The sequence below is a fragment of the Alligator mississippiensis genome, chromosome 1 (genome assembly GCF_030867095.1).
Source record: "Alligator mississippiensis isolate rAllMis1 chromosome 1, rAllMis1, whole genome shotgun sequence".
NCBI classification, from domain to species: domain Eukaryota; kingdom Metazoa; phylum Chordata; order Crocodylia; family Alligatoridae; genus Alligator; species Alligator mississippiensis.
Genome location: NC_081824.1, coordinates 186,623,465 through 186,647,156, shown reverse-complemented (window position 1 = coordinate 186,647,156; position 23,692 = coordinate 186,623,465).

Sequence of the window (23,692 nt, the reverse complement as noted above, 5' to 3'; positions counted from 1 at the left end):
CTTAACACAGAGACTACTCTTGAGAGCACTCAGGAATTACAGATCTTTTTAAACCAAGTCTTGAGATATATCCTCCCTTGGTCTAATCTCATTCTTTCTGTGACACTGTGGCCCAAGCATAGCAGATGAGGTAGAATTGCACCTGCCATTTGGCCTCTTAATGATTTCCAAAGCTCTAGCCCTCTCCCACAGTAAGGATTCCCTACCAATGTACAAAATCCATTTTCAGAGCAGTCATAAGGCAAGAATCATTCAAGGTTCCTTGTCCCTGGTTTTAATCTTTATGATTTTTCCAAGTCACTTCTTCAATGAGTTGTCAAAATTATTTCCTGGGATTGGGACTAAAAATTTGGGGGTGTGGTATGCTGACAAAAGCCACAGTTAACCCCTGAAAGCCACCATGTGGTAGTGGAGGTCGGTGTTCTACCACTTCTCCAGGAGCAGCAGAGTCCTTTGCAATGCAAAAGGTCTCATGCTCTTGAACAGCTCCCCATGGCACAGTGAACCCAAGGAGCAGCTCAGAGGACTCTCTGATGTGGGCCCCCTCTCCAGCCCATTGCTGGAGGGCAGGTACAGGAGGCAGGCCCCCAGAATTACCCATTGGAAAGCCCCAAGTCCCAGACCACCTGGGTATGGGTGAAACCTCCCCAAGAGGATGCCATCCATAGACTTTGCACTGTAATTTTAAAATTATATTTAGTATTTTCTATTGTTTTGCTTTTTTATTTCTTGCAATAAATTTGAGTGTTTGTGTTTACAATGCTTACAAGGAGGCGGGGGTTGTTTATGTGGGACAGCCTAGTAATTTAATGTTTCCCAGATGGTCTGGATGGGGGTGCGAGTCAAGCTAAAATATATTTAGTACCCCAAAATTGAGCTCAGCCCTTGTTGCTGCTGACCGGTGCCTGGCAGAAGGGTTACTCAATGTTTGTAGAATGTCTGCAGGATTTACCCAGCATTAATAGCAATGATTAATCAGTACCTGTCAAGCACTAGCATTTACTAGAATGCACACATATCCCTTACGCGTCCAGAGCTTGTAGCTTCAAAGCACCCAGCCAATTGTCCCTTGCAAAAATATTTCATATATTGCCAACTAGACGAAGATCACTGCACAAGCAGCTGAGTTCTGCTTCCTACTTGCCTTCTGCTCCAGAGATAGATAGCTGAGTCAATTACATTTTGGTAGGGTAGCATAAAAAAAAATCTAACTGACCCTTCCCAGATTCCCCAGGTAGGTTTTGTACATTGTGCCTTGATGACAGTGGGCCAAATAAGAGGACAGGAACCAGGTAGAAATTTGGTCTACAAGCACACCTCACAATGAGATTTCTGTCACTTGAATGGAGCAAAATCCCCAGGAGCATGAACAGTTTACAAAGACTACTCAGCACATCTTAAGGAATGAAAAAACATATTTTAAAACTATGTGGAGGATAAATAACACATGCCAGATGGGAGACTAGAGAAATGCCTGAGGTCAGCAGCTACCAACGTGGGGAAATCTGAAGGCCAATATGTGCAGACATTATGGTAGATAAGGTGGAGGAGGGTAATCCTCACAATGAGATAATATAGCTTTTTCATATCATTATGATATTTAAAAAAAATAACTTCATTTAAAATATCAAAATATAGACAGCATAAGCTCTAATATAGATAGGGTGAGGAAAGAAAATAAATAGTATTATCCTATTTAATCACAGAAGTGATTTAATGACCCTTATCTGATTATATGGGGATCCCAAGCAACAGTATTAAATAAATAAATAGAATATTAAAAAACTGTTAGCTGGTAAGCTGCTTGAAAATATCCAAATTAAATCTAGGAGGGGGGCACATCTATCATATTTAATAGGAAATGGTATATACACATGTAAAATGAAGATGAGTGGGCATGTACTATGCCACTGTCAAGCATGAATAAGAAGGCCCTAAGCCTGATGTCATTGAAGGCAATAGTAAAACTCCTATAGGTTTCATAGTCAGAGCAGAAACAGGGTTTTAAGGACAGAAACTGTTTTGACCCTTATACATGCTGATTGACAACTTTCTCCACAAGCACTCCCAATGGGATGGGAGGGTGACAGGACAAACTCTTTTATGAACATGACCTCTGTTCCTTGGCTGTGAATAGCTGGCAATTTTCTTGCTTTCTATTCATTATCTGAAGGCTTCACCCGAATAAATTTTGGTGTGTACTGCTTACAGTCTTCTACCTCGTAACTAGCTAAGAGTTCAAAATGGCTGTTCTAATCCATTAGAAAGTAAAAAAAAAATCCTATTCTTGAATGAGAAAAGTAAATTACAGCATTATATTTGTATACTTGCAGTGGAAATATATTATGCTTCAGGTGGGCCTGCCAGCCAAATGTTTACCTGCCCTCACAGGCAAAATATAATATGGCAAATGAACAAGACTTTGCTTCAAAACTGGAAACAGGGCAGAAATAGAAGAACCTGACAGAGTTAGAAGCTACAATATTTTTGTACCCAAGACCTGTCTTGTTTCTCAGTGCTTTGTAGAGTGTGTTGGCGACTGGTGCCTCCTAAGTCGGGGGGGGGCACATGCCCCCCACAGAGGCTAGTCAGCAACCATGGGAGGGGGGTCCCTCATGGCCAATCTCGGTGACCAGGGAGGAGGGAGCGGGGGGTCCCAATCGCACCAACCCGGAAGCACAAGCGGCACTCCCAGAAGTGCCAGTGGAACTTCTCCTGGCACCCCCACTCTCCAGCCATGCTCACAGAGAAGGCATGGGTGTTCCCACCTGCTCCTCCTGCCCATCGCCTAACTGGGAAGTGCTGGCTGTCAGGGAGTGCACAGCGCTTTCAGGGGGTGCACATGTACCCCCTACGCATCACCACTGGTAGAGTGTATTTCTATCCTCCTCATAAACATCTTCCCAGCAGAAGCCTGGGCACAAGACCTTCTATCTGAAAAAGGAGATAACAACAGTTTTCCCACCATGTTTGTGATACCCATCTTAAAATAGCTAGGGCTACTTTAGGCACTACTGAAAATTTTTAGTGAATTCAGGCTGAGCATAGTCAAAAGAGCCTTTTTCAAAGGCTGATAACATTTATTTTTTCTCCCCCAAATTTAATCTCTCTCACTCTCTCTCAAAAAAGCAAGGGATTGAATTGATTCATTGCTATGATCCAGTTTGAAAACTGGCAAAACAGAATGTTTAACAAAATCATGACACTTCAGTGAATTAAATGGAAGTTTGCATATAATTTTAATGATAGATTTCTAATACTTAACCTGTATCTCTCTCTAGATACTGATCTGAATATTTAGCTATTTCTATGCCTACATATATCATTTAAATTCATGATGGGAGAAGTAGAAAATGGAAAATGCACACTTAAACAGTACTTGTATTTATGTATATGAAACATAAGAGAAATTTTCTTCTTCTTAACAATTGTTCCTACATATATTTGTTTTGGAAAATAGAAATGACAAATTGACCTTTAAATTAATAGCAACCCTATTGGTAATGTACAAATCACTTTTAACAGCCACTATTACTTTGGTAAAGAGAAGCTTGCTAACTGCTCTTTAATTAAGTACACTTAATGACCTTAAGGGGATTAGTAGTCTTGTCTGATAATCAATAAGCATGGCAAGATTGCTGCCCCATAAACTGGGGCTACAGAACAAAATTAATCTGTGCAGATTAGTTCTACGTAGTTTGGTTTGTTTGCTGAAGACTATTTCAGAATGACTCCAGTAGAGTTTAATTATGAGAATCACAATGAAAGATTTTTACAAATGTTATTTTTCATTTGTCCTATATTAAAATGGTAGGTGTGTTTGCTGCAGGAAACAAAGGTTATGAGCTGCTGTCAACAAAAGAAGAATGGATGTCAAAGATGCCCTCTCCAGAGGAAGCAACATCTAGTAGTGCCTGACCTTTTGGCCCACAGGCCAGATGAGTGGTGCCACATCTGTGGAAACAATCCAGCCTCACAGAAATGGGCCCTGGTCCCTCCATGTGGGGTTGGCCTGGCTAGGGCTGTTCTAGACATGTGAGACTTGGAAATTTGGCAGTAGGGGAATGGTAACAGTGTTAATTGTCACTGTGTCCCAACTGCCAGATTTCTAGACCTGTAGGGAGATCCTCAGGCTGTATTACATGACTCCATGGGATGCATCCGACTTGTGGGTCCAGGGCTGAGTATCACTGCACTAGAGGAAAGAATTTGGGACTGGGAATCTGGAGACTTATTAAGAGACCTTGGCCCCATTAATCTGGATGAGGCCAGTTCACACAGCAGATCAGTAGACCTCTGGTGCATCACTGCAGCTCTGAACATGCCACTATGTTTTCCCTCCTGCCTTCGTCTGAATCAAGGCCACTACAGTGCCAGACACAGAAGCATACTGGGCAGTTCTGTGTCCTGGACAGTCCTAACCAGGGATCTGGGTTTTATGTTTGCCATGGAAAGATCTGGATTTTTCTCCTTTAAAGAAATCACAGATTTTCTACTTTGAAGGAGAAAAACCCAGGAAACCAGGGGTTCGTGGTTGCTCAGGGCTTTGGGGAATGGGATGCAAGGGGCACCACATGCATGTGTGTGTGAACATACATGCACATGGCAACCAGGCAGCAGTGGAAAGCAGCTCCCATGGCTCTCTCCATGTAGGTCTATGGGGAGTGGGGGAAGGGCACAGGGAAAGCAGCAGAAGGGCAGGGAAGCACAAGTGATGCATGGGACACATGCACACCCCAGATTTCTGCACCCACAGCAGGACACAGGGCTGCAGTTGGGCCAAATCAGCTCTGGGTAAGAGCCATCTCCACAGCCCAGCAGGCAGGATCCAACTTGGGAGGAAGCGCTATACCGCCAGGGCCGCCAAGGTGAGGTGCCCCCTGCCTGCCCACTTTGGCAACCATGGCAGCACTGTGCTCCCTCCCACACTGCATCCATCCTGCTCAGAACTGGTCTAGTCCGGCTACAGCCCCATGTCCTACTGTGTGTGCAGAAATCTGGGGGTCACATGCCCCACTGCACCCCCACTCATTTCCTGTGCCCGCACCCTTCCTTCCCCACATACCCACCCTCTTCCTCATACACTGGACATCCGGGGCCATGGGGCAGGAAGCAGTGGGTGAGGAGTGAGGGCCACCAGCAGGAATGGGGGAGATGTGGCTTGGGCATGAGGGGCAACAGCATGGGCAGGGCACTGGCATATCAGGGCTGCTCAGAACCACAAAGCAGCAGAGGGGGGACAGCCACAGCTGGACATGCATCCTAGTGAGCAAAGTGGGCAGGGGAAGCTCTGATTTTCTGAGATTAAAAAAACCAAAATATATAGTTATTTAGAATGTATTTTATTATAACAATTGAGGCACTGGTCGACTTCCAAATTACTTTAAAATGGTAAATATATCAATAAAATATTATGTGCAACCAATACATATATATATATATATATATATATATATATATATATATAGTGGTGTTTCATTTTAATTGTGGAAAAACACAGCTGGGGGTGTTAATCAGAGAATTTGTGAAGTTTTATTAGAGAATTTGCAATTTTCAAACAGAGAAAACCAGGATCCCCAGTAATGCCATAGGGCAGCAACCACAGCTAGGTTGCTGCTGAAGGTGCCCTGGCTAGGAGAGCACTAGCAGCAGCTAGTATTTTTGCACTCCCCTCCTAATTTGGTGCCTCAGAGCTGGTGCCCCAGCCAGCCCCATTCCATCCCCCCACCCCAACTTTTATGCTACTAACTAGAAATAACTCAAGTCCCCTAGCCCCACTTCCAATTTTCCCTAACCACAAGTCCTGTGCCAGAGCATAAGGAGAAAGTTCAGAGCAGCCACAGCATTGACTCAAGCAAGCATAGGGATTCTCTGAGAGAGAAAGAAAAATTAAGTGGCCAGACCTGGGACAAAACTCCAGGTCTAACAAGCCAGAATATCTGTCTCTATAAAGCCTGTATAAAATAGATCCACTTTCTTCTAAGGAACATCACCCAGGTGTCATTCTTGCACTTCCCTCTGAATCTAAAGTCATATTAAAACCCAAGATTAACAAGATGTTCTGAAATCAGTTTTTTAGCACTTGTTCTCCAAATAAAAACAAATACGTCTTAATTTTTCAAGGCCACCTGTATAATAAATCCAATAGTCTTTATTTTAAAACTGTAATCAACAAAATGGTGATAGTTGCTTCATAATACACAAGATTTAGGATTAAGAAATTACTGATTCAGGGACTAGGTAAATTCTGTAATATAGATAGAACTTTCCACTTCCTACAGTATTTTAATAAACTGGTACAGCCCAAGAATGTTGCTACCACTGAAAGACTTCTTACTGCCCCATGGAAAAGGAGTTTTATGGACAAATTTGTGTATCACATCCCACTTTGTTTTAAACTAGATTTTAAATTCCTAGGGAAGGGACTATCTTTTATTACACATTTATGCAGTGATAAGAGGGCTTTGATTTGATTGTGCTTTTTGATTCTACTATAATATCTACCACGATGTTCATACCTTAGCTAGAAATCATGAAACCAGGACTGACTGGGGCATGGAGACTGGGGATAATAACCTCCCACTAGCAGAATAGTTGAAGTTGCTTGACTTCAAACCTAAGCTCCAAATATACGTATAATTCTGACTCTCAAAATCTTTGAAAAATGAGAGCTCACACAGAAAAAGAGTGCACCAGTGCCTAATGAAGTACAAAGAGTAGCTCAGCGCCTCAATATGGTGAAACTCATTACTCATGTTGATCTGTACAACCTCATTCTTTTCTTTTGCTTCCCCTGTTTGCACATCCACCTGTTGCCTCCCATCCCACACTTAGATTGTGAGCTCTTTGAGTCAAAGGCCTTACCTTGGCTGCATCTTTGTACAGTACCTAATGCAACTGGCCCTCTAAGCACTACCACAATTCAAATGTGTCATTAATGAACTACATTCAGGGTGCTTTGCTCAGGTATGAACCCAGGTTTTGCTCTGAATGAGAGCAATCCTAAACATTTAAAGTGAAATTCAGCCCTACTTGTCAAATTTAGCATACTTTTGATCTAAAACAAGAATCTCTTCTTAGCGTGGCTTCACCTGATCCCAGCAAAATGAGAGGAAAAGAGGTGCAGATCCTCAGGATGGGGGCCAGAACTGTTTTCCTTAGGATTCTCTACCTCTAACAGGAGCTCATCTCCTCTACTTGCTGCCATAAGCCTGTGCACAGGCCAACTTTTCATAACCTCACAGCTTCTGAAATCATTTACACCTGAACCCTGTAAGTACCAACTAGGTGTAAAGTGCTACCAAATCCAAATGAAAGCATTTCACACTCACCTTGCACTAACATAAGCAACTACACAAAGTGCAAGGCTGCAAGCAGTCAGGCCAAGGGTCTTTTGTGCAAAACCAGTTGAGACTGCACTCTGAGCAGTGGGAAGGTTTGGCAAGAGCAGAGACGCCAAGAAATACTTCCTGTCCTGCACTTAATTACCAGAAGAAAGAAATAGGCACTTACAAGAGTCTCGTCAGGTGCACTCTGAACTTCCCTGCTTCTCCTGCACAGCATCTGTGCTAAGCCCCCTTCAGACTAGGCTTCTCTGGCAGCTTAGCCCTGCAAGAGAAAAGTGCCTCAGTCACACTGAAAAGCCCAGTTCCCTTGCCACTAATCCCTACCTTTACATTCTCCTACCTCCCAGCCCTCGGGGGGGGGGGGGCGGGGCGGGGCGGGGCGGGGGCGGTGTTCCTTGCCCCCTTCCACACTCAGACTTTGCACCGGCAGACAGGAACCAAAATGAGCAGCTCCCCCAAGTGGTCCTGCTTAGAACTATGCCTCCCATTTTAACTTGAACAAAACATTCACTTTACGTTGCTTTAAACCTGCCTTGAGATTTTAATGAGTCTCTGCCTCCCCAAAAGCCCAACCTGTTGCAAGACAACACCTTCATTCTTCCACACTAATGCCTCTAACTTTCAGGGTCTGTCCTACTGGCTTATCGGAGCATGATTGGGTTGTTTTAGAGTGGGAAACTGGGCCTTTCTCATGTGGTTAACTACATTGACTCTGGTAGGACTCATTTATTATAAAGTGGAATATGACACTGTAAAATATCCTGATTCTTCTGTATTTTGTTTATTTTCCTGCCTATCCTCAAACTCCCTCTCTTTTCCCACAGCCATTATTTTTCTGAAATCCCAGTTCTCCTTTTCTTTTTGCAGGTTCCAGCTCCCATTTCTAACTCTTACTGGCTAGGGACACGTATTCAAAAAGCCAGAGCCTGAATTGATTCAATCTTTGCAGGTTAGTCTAACCTGCATAGATTGAACCAATTAGCAAGTGAACAGACAATCACCTTTGACTCCACAAATGCAGCCACATGCCTGCAGTGGCTCAGACCAGAAGTGGGGGGTGCTAGAGTGAGCAAGCCCTCTGCTGGAGGGAAACTAAGCTGATGGGGGGCAGTGGCCAGACCTGAGCAGGCCTGAGTATGATTGGGGAGGGGTTTAAACCCCCACCCTGGTCTTCAGGGACACAAGCCAGGGTCTTTCTGGAAGGGAAGGGGGGAAGCAGCCCCTGTCAGGGGTCCCCAGCCCCCCCACCCTTACTTGCTCACTGGCGACAGGGTGAGCCCATAGTAGCCTGAGGGGAAGTGGGGTTTTAATCCACCCATTACAAGTGGGCAGCACAGGCACAGATATGCTCCACTTGTGCACCCAGGGCCATGGCTGCCAGACACCAGTAGCCTGAGGGAAGTGGGGGGGGATAATCCCCCTATGGCAGGCAACAACGGGGAGAGGGGCATCAGCATGGTGCCCTGGGCCAAGTCCCTCCAAGAAGAAGCCACCTAGCCATGGGAAGGGAGGGAGGGGGCGGGGGAGGGGAGGCAGAATGTGATCTGGGTGCAGGGAGGGAGGAAGTCAAGGCTAGATACAGAGCCCCCTCTACTACAGCACTGTGGCCTGGGCTGAGGCGGCCCCAGGGGGCCAGGATCAGCACTCATCACCTCCAGCCCCATGTTGGGGCCATGGTTTACAGGTGGGCTACAGCTGCAGCACAGCTCCCCACCCCTTCCCTCTGCTGGCAGCGGAAGCGGTCAAGCGAACTATCGCAACAGGAGCACTACCTGCTCATGGCAATGCCAGATGCTTGGGCCAGACTGCTGCAGGCCAGGAGCGTGGGCAGTAGCAGGGAGAGGCAATGGACCACCACATCCTGGTCTGGCCCAGCCCTGCAGCCCAGGTGTGCAGCCCAGTCTGGCCTGGCTGCACAGCCCAGGGACCTATGCAGTGTCTGGCTTGTGGCCTCTTTACCCAAGCACCTGGCACCACCATGAGTAGGTGGCGGGTGACAGGTGCCTCACCTCTGCCCACCGTAATGGTTCCCTCCACCACTGCCACCAGGAGAGGTAGAGGTGGGCTGCCATGAGTCAGTCACTGCCTATGCTCCTGGGCTGTGGGGCTGGACTAGACCAGGCTGCAATCTGGGTGCTTGGGGCAGGCTTCTGTGGCCAGAGGGGTGGGCAGTAGTGAGGGGAGACAATGGACTGCCACAGCCCAGTCCAGCCTGAGCCTGCAGCCCAGAAGCATAGGCAGGAACTGGCCCACAGCAGCCCACCCCTCCCTCTCCTGATGGCAGTGGCAGAGGGAACCCTCATGGCAGGCGGAGGTGGAGCACCTGTCAGCCACCGCCTGCTCCAGACAGCTTCAGTCATTTGGGGTGGGATGCCATGGGCCAGTTGCTCCCTAGGCACCTGGGCCATTGGCCAGGCTGAACTGGGCTGTGGTGGTCCACTGACTCCCCCCACTGTGGTGGTCCGCTGACTCCCCCCACCCTTGGCCCACAGCAGCCTGCCCCAGCACCACCTTGAGCAGGTGGCAGGTGCTTCACCAGTGCCCACCATGGTAGTTTGCTCCACTATCCCCACTTCCAGGAGAGGGAGCAGACAGGAAGCCACCCTGCATTGGAGCTGCAGCCCACCTGTAAACCATGGCCTCTTCATGGGGCTGGATGTGGGAGGCAGCAGGCAGTGACCCATGCCCCCTGGGGTCACCCCAGCCCAGGCCATGCTGCTGCAGCAGGAGGCAGCAGTGAGTGAGCTCCATACCTAGCCTCAGCTCCCCCCATCCCTGCAGCCAGGTCACATCTCCCCTCCCCACACCACCCCCCACATTGGCCAACTGGCTACTCCTTGGGGGGACTGAGCCTAGGGCATCATGTTGGTTCCCCCCTGCTGCCTTCAGTGGGGGGGGATTAAACCCCTCCCTTCCCTTCAGGCTACTGGCATCTGGCCCCCATGGCCCTGGGTGGATGGCCCCAGGTTCATAAGCAGAGTCTATTTGTGCCCACACCGCCTCTCCCCACCCCCACCTCCACAAGGGAAGATAAAATCCCTGCTTCCCCTCAACCTACCACGGTCTGGCCCTGCCCCCTCCTGCCGCTGGAGCAGCAAAGAGGGTGGGGGGCTGGGGACACCTGGCAAGGGCTGCTGCCCCATTGCCAGGCAGACTCAGCAGCCTCCAGAGCAGGGATTCCAATCCCCACCCTTTTCTCAGCCAGTCAGAGAAGTGATAGTGCTCCAGCTAGGGAGGAAAGGGGCAGGGCCAACCCTGCTTGGCTGGAACAGACAGCCCATCCCAGGGCTGAAAACCATGCTGGGATGCTGTGAGACTCTCGTTTAACTTAAACCAGGAAGTGGTCTGGGACAGACGTTGCATAAACCAGTTTGATCCAAATCAATTAAGTCTGATACTACATTCAACCAGGTTTATCTTAAACCAGTTTTGGTCATTTTGAAACTGGTTTATGTATGCTGAACTTCTGTTCTGTTCAAGGTTTAAACAAGTTTCTGATCACTTAAAACCAGTTTATGTGTAACTTCTATCCCTAGCCACTACCTTATCATCTTCATAACCTACCAGAACAATGGATATTTCTGACAGTTTCACTGAATTGTATGCTACTCTGGCCCATGATAAAGCTGTTTGTATCAGGCTCTTGCTTTTCTAGACCATCATGGCATTTGGTGGCATTTGGCATGGCCACCTCTTTAAATGTCTCCTACATGAATTTTTCCATTACCCTGAGCATTGTGTAGTATGACAAGTTGGCTCTCAGGATCAAAAATGTTCCTCAGGATGTATTCACTGCTCCAATGCCTGAGGGGAAAACCATAAAGAACAAATCTGGGGAAATGTGTGAAATATAGGAACACCTGTAATGGGTTTGTTTTATATGTGTTTCTGTGTTGCTTTTGTGAAAGAGGAGAGAAGAAAGTTACTATTAATTGTTTGCCCTATAAAAGTATTAAAAGGAAAAGTAGCAATATGCTGTTCCAGGTTTTGCATGTATTTGGTCTTTTTTGTTATGATCCCAAATAGCAGTAGCAGTTTAATGGGCTTTATCCATCCCCCACTGAGAATTTTAATAGGAGCAGTCTGACTCATTTTCTTTTGGGTGGCAGCAACCTACACCTGAAGGGAAATTGATTTGTTGAGGTAACAGGCCTTTTCTACCTCTAACAGCCTTGTCAAAACTTAGTCCAGTAAAGGAATAAAGCACTTTTCACAAGGGAACAGTAATAATGAATGTTTCTTTAAAGTTTAATTTCTGGTGAGTTTCATTTGAATATCATTAATAACACTTTTAAAGTAGTTATTGTCTGAGGATCTAATTCAGCTTTGCAAACAATCAGTAGCATAGTCTTTTTCAATTGTACAATTTATAGTTTGGCTGGTAAAATGGTTAGCGTGACTATGTAGCATGACACTCTACAGAAGTTGTTCTCATCCTTTTTATAGTTGAGGCACCCCTCAATAGACTCAAAGCACCCATCAGAATATGGTCCCTCTTAGTTTGCACTTATTTTTTGACAACTGAAATATAATAGAGCAATTCTTTAGTTGCAAAGAACTCAGATCACAAAAGGTCAGAATGTTTTTGACACTACAGATTCCTATTTGAAATCTTTTGGTTTATTTTGTGAATCATATTTGCACACCTAATAGTGCTAATATGGCATGGCACTCCATGACACCCTTGAAAGGATCTCAAGGCACACCAGGGTGCAATGGGACCCTGTTTGCGAATCACTTCTCTACCCATAGAAACAGAGCTGATCCACTATGTGTGAACAGCTGGTGGCTACTGGAGATTCCTCTTTAGACTCCCACACTATGGGCTATGCTTCTGTAAAAGATGTTTTTGACCTTTACACAGTTCCAAGTATTACTATCATACAGCATAATAGCAACTGTTATGTCACACATGAACACATACATGAACACAAATTTCTTACCCAGTTAACTACAATCTAAAGCTAACAAATCACTTTCACAGATTAACATGATTACAAATTATAATAAGGAGACATTTCTAAAAAAGCCAGATACAACATTATTAAATAGATATAATATCTCACTCATCTGGAAAAGTAATTTTCTTTAAGCTGGCAAGAACAGTGTAGAGTTGTACTTATTAATGAGGTAATATACTCAATAAAAATATTATTACCTTGTATTTGTTTCCTAAAAATTATTTACAAGAAAGCCTTGTATACTTTTGTGGTAGGACTCAAATTCCAGGTCACTGGCTGCCTCTGTAGACAATATAATTTGTGTTCCTGTTTCTTGTGTGTTAGTGAGTGTGGGAGGGGAGACAGAAGCTCCCCTCCCAGCATATCCCGGGACCCCGCCCGATGAGCCCCGATACTTACTGCAGGGGCCAGGACAAGCAGCAGCTGGGGGAAGACGCCAACACAGGCTTGGTGGCTCTGCAGCTGCCTGAGCCTGCGGATTGGCGATCCCTGGGGGCAGAGCATGGGAGCAGCACAGGCTGCTCAAAAGGGAGGAGAGACGGAGGCTACCAGCATGAGGTGAGCAGGGGAACCGAGTGAGGAGTAGCGGGATGCCAGCGAGCAAGGTCAGGACGCTGGCATAGAGCCCTGGACAGCGGAGCCGAGCAGAGCAGAGCAGAACACCAGCAGGGAGAAGCAGGACACCAGTGGGGAGCCACAGGTGGTGGAGTCAGGTAGGAGCAGCGAAGCGGGGCTCAGGGCGAGAAGCCCCAGCAACCTACAGGGCAGCTTAGCAGGAAAAACCCCAGGGCAGAGCTTAAGGAGCCAGAGTTGGCCAGAGAGGCAGGGCCGGGAGAGGAAGGTTGTCCCCCCAGTCGTGGGTGAAGATCAGGCTCTGCTGGAGTGGCCAGGTACCCCGGTGGGAAAAGGCGGTGAGTGACGCAAAGACTTGGTGGGCAGCTGGGTGAAGAAAGAGGAGCAGGTGGCAACTGGCCCAGAACCCGGTGGGGAAGGGGCAACTCCCACCCATTGGTGGGAACAGGGGTGCCTAGCTCCCAACCTGCAGGCGCCCTGGAAAGAGTAAGCACAGGGATCAATGTTGAGTCTCTTTCTCTCCCCAGGGAGGCAGAAGGGTCCAGGGAGCTGGAGTCCCCTGTACACTGTCAGTAGATGACTAATGCCTTCGCAGGGAGCGAATGACCTTTGAGTTATCGTTACCCCAGGTTGAGGCATGTTTAGTTTGTTTGTGAATTGGTCTGAAGTTTAAGGATCAGTCCCATGGTGATTGATGGCCAGACACCCTACCCTGCTCAGGGTGGGCCTCGTGGGTGAGGAGAGATCACCCCAGGGAAAGGTACAAGAAGGCTGAGCTCTCCCAGGCCGTGGATATGGTAAGGGGAGGTTTGGAGCCCCATGAAAAAAGACCCAGGGCTGCAACCCTGCTGGGACCACCAACAGGGAACTGTCTCCCCATCTATCAACATCAAAGTCGTGGCAGACAAGTAGAGGCAGTGCTCAGAACCATCTAGGTGGCCCTAGGGTGTGAGCTCACCCTGACGTTGCTAGGGAGGAAAGCGCCAACCAAGAAGGCGCCAAAGCCATACAACACCTACCAGCAACAGTGAGCATGATTCCAATCCAGCAATTAAGTTGTGGAGAAATAAACATTTTAGCCACTTTAAAAGGGGAAAGGAAGCTGCTGCTCAGGAGTGAGCATCCACTGTTACAGTCTAACTGTTATGTCTTCTGATCTAATAGTAATACAAATTAGCAAAATCCACCCAACTTTGACCCTAAATGAAACTGGATTAAAGTTGGAGCAGTTTGCCTGCACTTGTATCCCTAAAAGATTGTGCACATTTAATAGCTGCTTTATAAAATTTTGTAACAGTATCCTTTGACATAGATATACTTGTTATATCTAAGAAAATGGGAACACCTGCCATCTGATTTCACAATCTGAGCATGACACCCAGTGCCATTTTTATGGTGGAATGCAGCAGGCCCCCAATGCCTCTGATTGGCCAAGGGGCTCTAGAAGTCCCACCCCTCCCTGGAGATTGAAAAATGGCCCCAAACCAGGACTTGCTAACACATGAATTAATTGTTTCTATGGGTTTAATCCCCCTGATTAAGCCTGAGGAAGCCCTTAATTGATATGTTATTAAGCAGACTAGGATGGGGTTAATGGCTTCTGCAGGTTTGATCAAGCCCATGGAAGCCATTAACCGTGTTCTAGACTGCTTAATGACACGTTAATTAATGGCTTCCATGGGCTTAATCAGGGGGATTAAAACCATGGAAACAATTAATTGATGAGTTAGCAAGCCCTGGTTTGGGGCCATTTGTCAATCTCCAGGGAGGAGTGGGACTTCTGGGGCTTCCATGGGCTTGATCAGGGACTGCCATTGACTGACAGGTTAGCAAGCAGTCTAGGATGCAGTTAATGGCGTCCATGGGCTTGACTGTGCTCCTCACACAGTGCTGCGAAAACACCTGGGTTCCCCGGCAGGTGGGCAGGCAGGCTGGGCATTTGCAATGCAAAATAAATCAAAGAAAAAAATGGGGGGTGGGGCGTCAGGCTTCTTTGCAAGCTCCTGGTCTGGCCCCTGACTGGTTCCTGGACTGAGCCTATGTCAGGTGCTCAGCCTCCCATTTACTTCCTCTCCCTTCTTCTACCTGCCTGCCCCCCCCCCAAAAACCTTCCTCTGTGCGTCAGGATGCAAGGGCTTCCCACCGTTTTCTGTTTTGCAGTTCCTTCTTTTTTCCTTTTCCCCTGCTCACTCACCAATTCCATGCCTTTTTGTGGACCCAACACTTTTTCACAGGGACCAACTGAATTTGCAGTTTCCACGAAAATTGTCTAATCACAAATTTGGTAGGTCCCGAGCTATATCCAGCCACACCCTTGGGTTAATATACATGGCCCTTTTCATTCCTGTGGGGTCTATCCTATATGAATAAGCTGAGGAAACTCCTGACCAACACTGGCAATTTCATGCAAAAGAGAAATTTACATCATGTGTGATGGTAGCAATCTGCTGATTGCTGTGAGGAGGAAATATGCATCAGGTGTACATATTTTATGCTCCCATCATGAAAACTATTCTGCCAATAAATGTATAAGTAGGTAAATGGAGGAAAGGAAATAATTTAAATTCTTTGTATATAATTAATAGCACCCCTTCTCCTCCAGAGAAAAGGAAGAGGAAGGATTACTGTCCTGATAAAATGGATGTCATGGAATCTCCTGATTTGTGTTGGTGTTAAGCACCATATTGCAGATAGATTTGCAGATCTTTTTGTTATACTGTTTTTGTGAGAGACGTTTTGTAGTGTGAAATGCAGAGGCGACCTTAATCTTTTCACACTGGGAGTTGGAATTTTTTCCTGAATCGTCTAGTTACAAGATGGAGCCCATTTATATGTAAGACATAAGAATAGCCTGGCTCAGCAAATCATTTAAAGAGAATCTGGTCAGCATAAAGGAAAAGAGGAAGAGGTTCCCCCCCCCCCCCCGTCCCCTTCATTGTACACTTTTGTCGTGGTCACCTTGTAAGTGGGTCTTTCTGTGCAAGTTACAATGCCATAAGGGGATCAATGTAGTAACTATGTAAAACCCTCATAGTGCAGGTATCTGCACATTTACTTTCTACAGAATTATCAACATCTTTCTTTACAATGAATATACAGAGCTCCTAGGCACCTCCCAGCCCCTGGTATATCAAAGACAGTATTGTTTGCTGCTGTACTCTGAGATGGGGTAGGGAAGAGAAGTACTTGAAAAGAATTAGAGCACTCTTTTATCGTGTTTTGAGCTGAGAGGCAAAGCAAAAACAAACTAATTGTGTCCTTTACTGTTCTTGATGATGTGTAAAAATGACCTCATAATCCCCCTGCAAATGTTTCCCTCTCTGCCAGTTGTGATATACAACAAATATCAGGCTTTATTTATAAGCATGAATACATTAATTATTTCCTATGACTCCCAGGGGAGGTAGGTATTTATCTCCAGTTTTTAGATGGAGAAGAGAAGGTAAATGATTTGCCCAAATTCCCAGAGCCAGGCAAGGGAAGGGCAGAGCAATAGTGGCCTTACTGAGGTCACGGCAAACAGTTATGGCAAAACGCAGCCTTCAGCATACCTGGGAAACACACTGGAGCACCAAACTAGTGCAGCAGCTCCTCTACTACACTCGGATGGGGAAAAAGAAGTTCAATCAGTATTTGGCTGATCCTCCTCAGCTAAAAGAGCTAAGAGCTGTGGGCTGGAGGATAGCAACAGTGTCTTAACACCACAAGAGCAGAGAGCAGATAGACCTGAGACTGCCACACAATTCCTCCCTCAGGATCATAATGGCAACAGAGAACTCATTTCTGTTACTAACTCCTTTTCATAAGTTACTATAGCAGCCACAATATATTAAACGAGGCTGCTATTTAACTAATTAATATCATCCACAGAAGTAGGTAGACACAGACAAGGTGGTAATATTGATTTTCTTGGTTGGAGTTAGACCTGGGTGGAGGGGATCAGACTGTGATTTTTTTCATTAAAATGAATACAGTAATGGAAGGGAAAATCTCATTAGCATACTACATGGTTTCTTCCCTGCAAGTAGCAAGGGGAGCAGGGGGTGCCATCATTATTCCTCAAAGTTAAACTCTGGCAAGTAAAGCTGGCACTTTTCTTAAGTCCTTGGAGGCCTCATACTAGAACTATGTCCTTCTGATTTACTTCCTTTTACTGACAGTCCCTCACCTTATGGACATTCCCAATGAAGCTGTGAAATTAGCTGAAGCATAATAGATTGCATTGGTGAGTGTTAGGAGTGTGAGTTGTAATGCTCCTGTGACTTAAAAACAGTTTTTTTAACTCCTTTCATTCATCATTAGTGACTCTCTCCAAGAAGCCAACCAGAATGGTAGACACTCATATGGTCTGGCCTTTTCCAAACCAAGCAACTAAATGCATGGGGCACTTTGAGAGGGGAAGGTCAGTTTTCAGGAATGCACTGTAGAGCAGAGGTGGCCAACCTAAGGCACGTGTGCCACAAGTGGCAGAGGCAGCCTCTGCGTGCAACATGAGACAGATTGGGAAGAGGACAGACAGCACAGTGGCAGGAAGCAGAGCAGCAGAAGACTAGGGGAAGGGTAACAGGCTACACTCAGAGAGGCTAATTTGTGGCGCACGTGGCAAATTTGGCCCCATTGCTCTAACGCACCAATATCCCTCGAGGAGGACAGATTACAAATCCTAAGAAACATAAACTGCAATAATGACACTGCTGCTGTTTGCATCACACTCTGCTGCTTTGTTCTCATACACAACTTTTCAGATCTGAAGACTCCCTGTGCCTACTAATGGACAATACTCTCATGGGCACACACATTATGATTATTCCAATATATATGATAAATCTTGATGTTTGCTTCACCACAGGTGCCTTCTTATCCTGTTGTTACATCTAAGGTCATCAATGTCATCATCATCCTCCAGCATGGGGAAGAATCATGCCTCTCTGGATAAGTTAGTCTATAAGGTACCACCCTACCCTGCCTTCTGCCTAACTTCAGATTTATATGGCTAAGTACCTTTCTATTCTCTGGAGTTAGAGGTTCAGTTTGGCACAGACAGGACTGGTAAGATAATGGTTCCATCGTTATGGGACGTTTGGAGATTTTTGGATGAAAGGATCTCAACAAGAGGAGACTATTCCAATGCTTCTGACTGTTGTGACAGACTGTGTAGACCATGTTGTTAGTACTGTCAGGTCCCTGCAACAGTACATGGAGTGCTATAGATTTAGGCTGTTTACCTCCAAATAAATATTTTAAGTGTCAATGTTATTAGACCATTGTACAGAGCAGGACAACATAAAATAAGAGTAGAAAATCCCCCAAAACAGCAGGAGGATGAGCAGTGTTTCTGACCATGGGTGTCCAGGACGCATTCCCAAACAAAAGAGATGTACAGCTGACAAGTCATAAGGAGCATTGCTGGACAGAAGGGTGATTAACTGTGGCATTATTCTTCTCTGCCCCTCCAACTTCAAAGGCATTACTTGAGTAAAATAACCCTGACTCCTCAGTGAAGCAGTTTGGCACTTCCTTGTATTACAGTGCAGAAATTGGGGACAGGGAATAAGGCAGTTGGACACTGCCAAAAGCTGTGGTGATTTCATAGATTTCATAAACATTAGGGCTGGAAGGGACCTCGGAAGATCATCAAGTCCAGCCCCTTGCCCGAGGGGTCATAGGATCCCAGCAAGAAAAACATCCAGGTTTCTCTTGAAGGTGTTCAAAGTAGGTGCTTGAACCACCTCCAGCGGCAGGCCATTCCAGACCTTGGGGGCTTGGACAGTAAAGAAATTCTTCCTTATGTCCAGCCTGAAATGGTCTTGCAGGACTTTATAACCATTCAACCTCGTCATCCCTTGGGGCACTCTGGTGAACAAACGTTCCCCCAGATACTGGTGAACGCCCCTGATAAACTTGTAGGTGGCCATCAGATCACGCCTGAGCCTGCGCTTTTTCCAGGCTGAAGAGTCCCAGGGCTCTCAGCCTCTCTTCATAAGGTCTGTTTTCCTGACCTCTGATCATGCGCGTGGCTCTTCTCTGGGCTCTCTCAAGCTTCTCCACATCCTTTTTGAATTGTGGAGCCCAAAACTGGATGCAGTACTCCAGCTGCGGCCTCACCAAGGCCGAGTACAATGGGAGAATGTCGTCCTGGGCTTTGCTTGAGAAGCATCTATGGATGCAAGCCAGCATTTTGCTCGCTTTACTGGCTGCAGCATCACACTGAAGACTCATGTTCATCTTGTGGTCAATCCTGACCCCCAAGTCGCTCTCATCTGTAGTGCTAGTCAGCGTAGCACTGCCAAGCCTATAAGGATGCTGCAGGTTTTTCCTCGCAAGGTGGAGAACCTCGCATTTTTCGGTGTTAAACACCATCAGGTTCTCATCCGCCCATTTCCTGAGCCTGTCCAGGTCAGCCCCCTGTCCTCAGGTGTGGATGCTTTACCCCAAAGTTTGGTATCATCGGCGAACTTGGCCTGTCCGCTTCTGACTCCAATGTCCACATCATTAATGAAGAGCTTGAACAAAATGGATCCAGTGATGGGAGTACCAGGATCCAGTACAGAGGCCCTGTGTTATTGGCCCCTGTGGGATGTCTTAAACTGAGAAGGGTTCCTTGCTTGTTTGCCTCTCACAGCTCCTCCTTCCTACCCCCTCTGTCCTTTCTCCTCCTCCTCCTTCCCACCCTTTGTATTCAAATCGCTCACTCCACATTATACATTGCTACTTCCCTGCAGCTTTTGTCCTCCCCACATCCTCTGATGAAGTGATCTCAAGTTCATGAAAGCTACATGTATCTTATTTAGTCTATAAAGGGCATATCTACCTTGCTTTATGTCTCAAACTCTCAGCCATTTATAAATTTAAACACGGTCAAAATCTTGACCTGTTCCATGGGTGTGCACATGGGAAGTCCTCTTCCCTCAATGGAACAATTTTGAAAGAAATAGCATGAGTAGAAACTCAGGGTTTCAAATTTATCCCATGGAAGAGACAAGCTGCTTCACTTAATCTGTAGCAAAATATGCAGTTTGCCTTTCTGCCATAAGGATGCAGTTATGCCTCAAAAAATCAGTAGTAAATGACTCTGAAGTCATGCTGTCACTTGTTCACTGAACTGCCATGATGGGGAGTGGTGGTGACTCTGTTTCTTAGTCTGGTTTATACATTTGAGAACAACTCCCTATGAAGAACCTCCATTTAAGTCTTATGACAAAATGCCTGCAGAATGACACAAAAAGTGTTGACATCATTCTTTAAAGATGAAGAATTTATGGCACAGTTCATTATTAATTTGGTTGGCATCTGTAAAGTAGAAGGGAGTTCTTGTGCTTTTAGGCCATGTGCTCAGTGTATAAATCTTTTGTACGGCTGCCATAATCATATTCCTGCAGCTATGTTGTCACCTATTGTAATTTTTCTGCTAATAAGAAAATTTAAACTAGCCAGGAATCCTAAATTTGAAGACTAGTTGTTTATTTCAAATATACTCCAGAGAAATAATAATGCAGTTCTGCTCTGAATTTAATTTAAACAGGAACAGGCAAAACAAATCTCTGTGGAGGGCATTTGACAATAATAAAATATTTCTCCCAGCGGGTGAGCTGGTAGCAATTGTATTGTTGCCATCAAAGCTCACGTTTCAGCAGGTCATTACCATCATAACAAGCCCTTGGACCAACTGGCATGGACATGCAACATTGAGCTCCTGATGGGCACATTATTTCAGACCTTTAACTTCATGGAGAACAAGACAAATACTCCTGGGAAAGGAGGATTATATTCTGAAATTCCTTTCTTTTCTGTTCTGCTTAATAATAAGATGCTGTGTGTAATCAATCTACCACCACTTGCTTTTTTATATTAACGGGGATTCTCAGAAACTAGGCTTGGAAATTTGAATGCTAGGAAAGAAGAGAACTCTTAACAAAAAATAATTATTAATATAATATGTCCATGATATATCAATCTTTCATGTAAACACATGAAGTGCTTGCAATTAAAATATTTTTAAAAAGCAAATCTACCAATGTCTTTTTCCATGTTTATATTTTTGGAGCAAATGAGAGTGAGAAAGTTTGTAGAATGTGTTAGAGGAACGGCATTCCCGGTGCATAGAATCAGCATCTATCAGACAGGGAGGTGGAAAAAATCCCGCGCTATGTGATGAGATGTAGCAACTGCAGCTGCACTGTATAACAGAGGATATAGTAATTAACAATGTGCCACCCAAAATCAGAGAAAGCAACAATACATTGGAGACCCCAGACACAAAGTAAAGGAAAGATGCTAGCAAAAAAGCTGATAAGGAAAAGAAAGAAAGGTAATAAAAAAAGCGACTAAGAATTCAGCAAACAGATTAATGTTTTGCCATTCTGGACTTAGGTCTTTGGCACCGACACAGGTAAAGTGTGTATTTTTAAATAAAAATGAAAGTGGGATGCGATGTTCAGTAGCACACACCTGTAGGCAAGCCTCTTCACTTTCTAACTAGGGCACTACTAAAAGATGCAACTGGGGAGCACTTTAAAGATACGCATGGTAGGTTTTTGTCTTGATACAGACATATATTTCCTCATCTTTGCAATCTTTTAAGTACCATTGTAATTTTTACATCTATTTAAACTGTACTTGTATTTCAGCAACTTAGGTATCACCGTGTAAGAAAATGTATACAAATGCATATGTAATATTGTTGATTAACGCATGCTTTCCACAGCACTTCTTTTTCTCTGCAAAAGGATCATTCAGAGAGATGGACTACTTGTTAAGTGAATTGCCAGACCACCTTGTACTGTGACCCCAGGAGACTGCAAAACCTAAGCTGAGTTAACCTATTAGTTGGACTGGAGGGAAACAAAGATGCCACCAGAAACACTGTGTCATTCAGCAGCACTCTCAGTCAGTTGCATTTTATTCTTCTGAATTAATAGTAACCACTACAGCCAGATCAACATTATGGACAGCTGCCAGGCTAGTTCTGTAGGTCAAGGATGTGAGGAGTGTGATCCCTGACCAACTGAGTTGTGCTCACAGACGCTTCTCAGGGAGAGACTGCTATTCTAGCAGAACTAGGCTCTCGTTAGCGTAGCTTGCTGCCCTGAAGATAAGGGATGGCATATGCTATGTTGGTGAAAATGCAGTTTTGCTGGTATAGCCACACTTGAAGTGATTTGCTGATATAGAACACTACTGTTCCTATGCCAATAAAAAGCATTCCCTTTGTGTTGAAGTGCCTACATTTTGTCCTTTTAGCAGTGAGTACTGCTCTGATAGAGGTAACACCTGTTGATGAATTATAAACCCAAGGGCCCAATGAATTATAACCCAATGTGTTACTTTGCAGTTGGACAGAAGACAAGGCAAAGTTGTACCTTTTAGACTAATGCAGAGATGCAAGGTGCAAATCTGCCTGCCTTCTCTTGAGGTACAAGTGCTCATGACCATATTTCCCAAGGATACCTACCAACAGATCACTGCCTGTCTGTCATTCTTTTTTTAATTGGATAGCTGTCCTTCATTTCTGCCCCCCACCCACACACTATTGTGGTTGTGTGCTGTTAAAATTTTGCCAAGTCATACCCCAGAAGTGGCTGCATTTCTGTAGTGTATGAATTGATTCCTGCAGGTTATATATACTCTATATATTCGGGGAAACTGAGAGGTATAAATAGTGTTTGCATGGTGTTTTGAGAGTCTTGAATGAAAGGTGCCATAGATGCATTAGTTATGATTATTATTATATGTGGAAATGTTTAAGCCAGTGAGCGGGTCCAATCACACACTGATCAAATCTGGAGCATCTGGGGGACTGGGAGTGTTGCCTTTAATTTTAGAGGGTTATTTGGTAACAATACTTCTCTCCATTTTAGGCTGTGAAACATTATGCTCCTGTTTGAAGAGCTAATGTGCTATAACTCAAAATCAGATAAGAAAAGCCAAGCACAGGAAAGTTTTATATATTGTGTCATTCTTTTAAAAATATTTTGATTTCTTTTGATGATTTCATGCATGATTACACCTTCTATAGCTGTCTGTCATTCCTTTTAGTCAAGAAGCTATTTTGTAGTACTGTTGAAATGTAGAAAGTAAGCATTCCTTTCCCCCTCTGATGGCATATTGCTACTTAAAAGGCTGCACAATACAAAAATACCAAGAAGTTCCCTGATAGCTTGCCTTAGTGGCTGAAACAATTCTGGTCCCTCAGTACCATTCAGTTTAGTAGCCCTTGTGTCATCAGCCAAAATCTCCAGAGAATGGCCAGCACTGAAGGTGAGAAATATGCTGGGCAAACACAATGACAAAATACTATCAAGATAGGCTAAAAAGCAAGAAAAGCACACATTAGCACTTCTGTGATGGCTCCAGAAGGGACCACAGGAAGCAGAGCTTGACCCTTTGCAATAAGGGCTACAACCTTTCAGACTGTAAAAGGCTGGGGGACACCATGCTGTCAGTTTTAAACTATGCTATTTAACCCCTTTAGCTCTTAAAGCTGTATCAGTGCTCTTCATTAACACCAGGTTAGTGCTCCTGTCATTATATTTACTTCCATTCATAAACGCTAGACCAAACCATACAGATCTAAAAACAAATAAACAAACAAGCTCGGAACAAGTCAAAGGGATCCCTTGCAGCAGGAAATGAATGATAGATTTAGTTGCTGATGGAGAAAGCAAATAAGTGCTTCTAGATGGTATTAATGTGATCTTAAAATAGTGGTAAAGTTTTCTTTCATGACATTGACAGAGAGGCAATGATTCTGAGTAATGCAGCTTGATGTGGAGATGCTTTAAGATTAAATAAGTGCTATATAAAGGCCTGTCA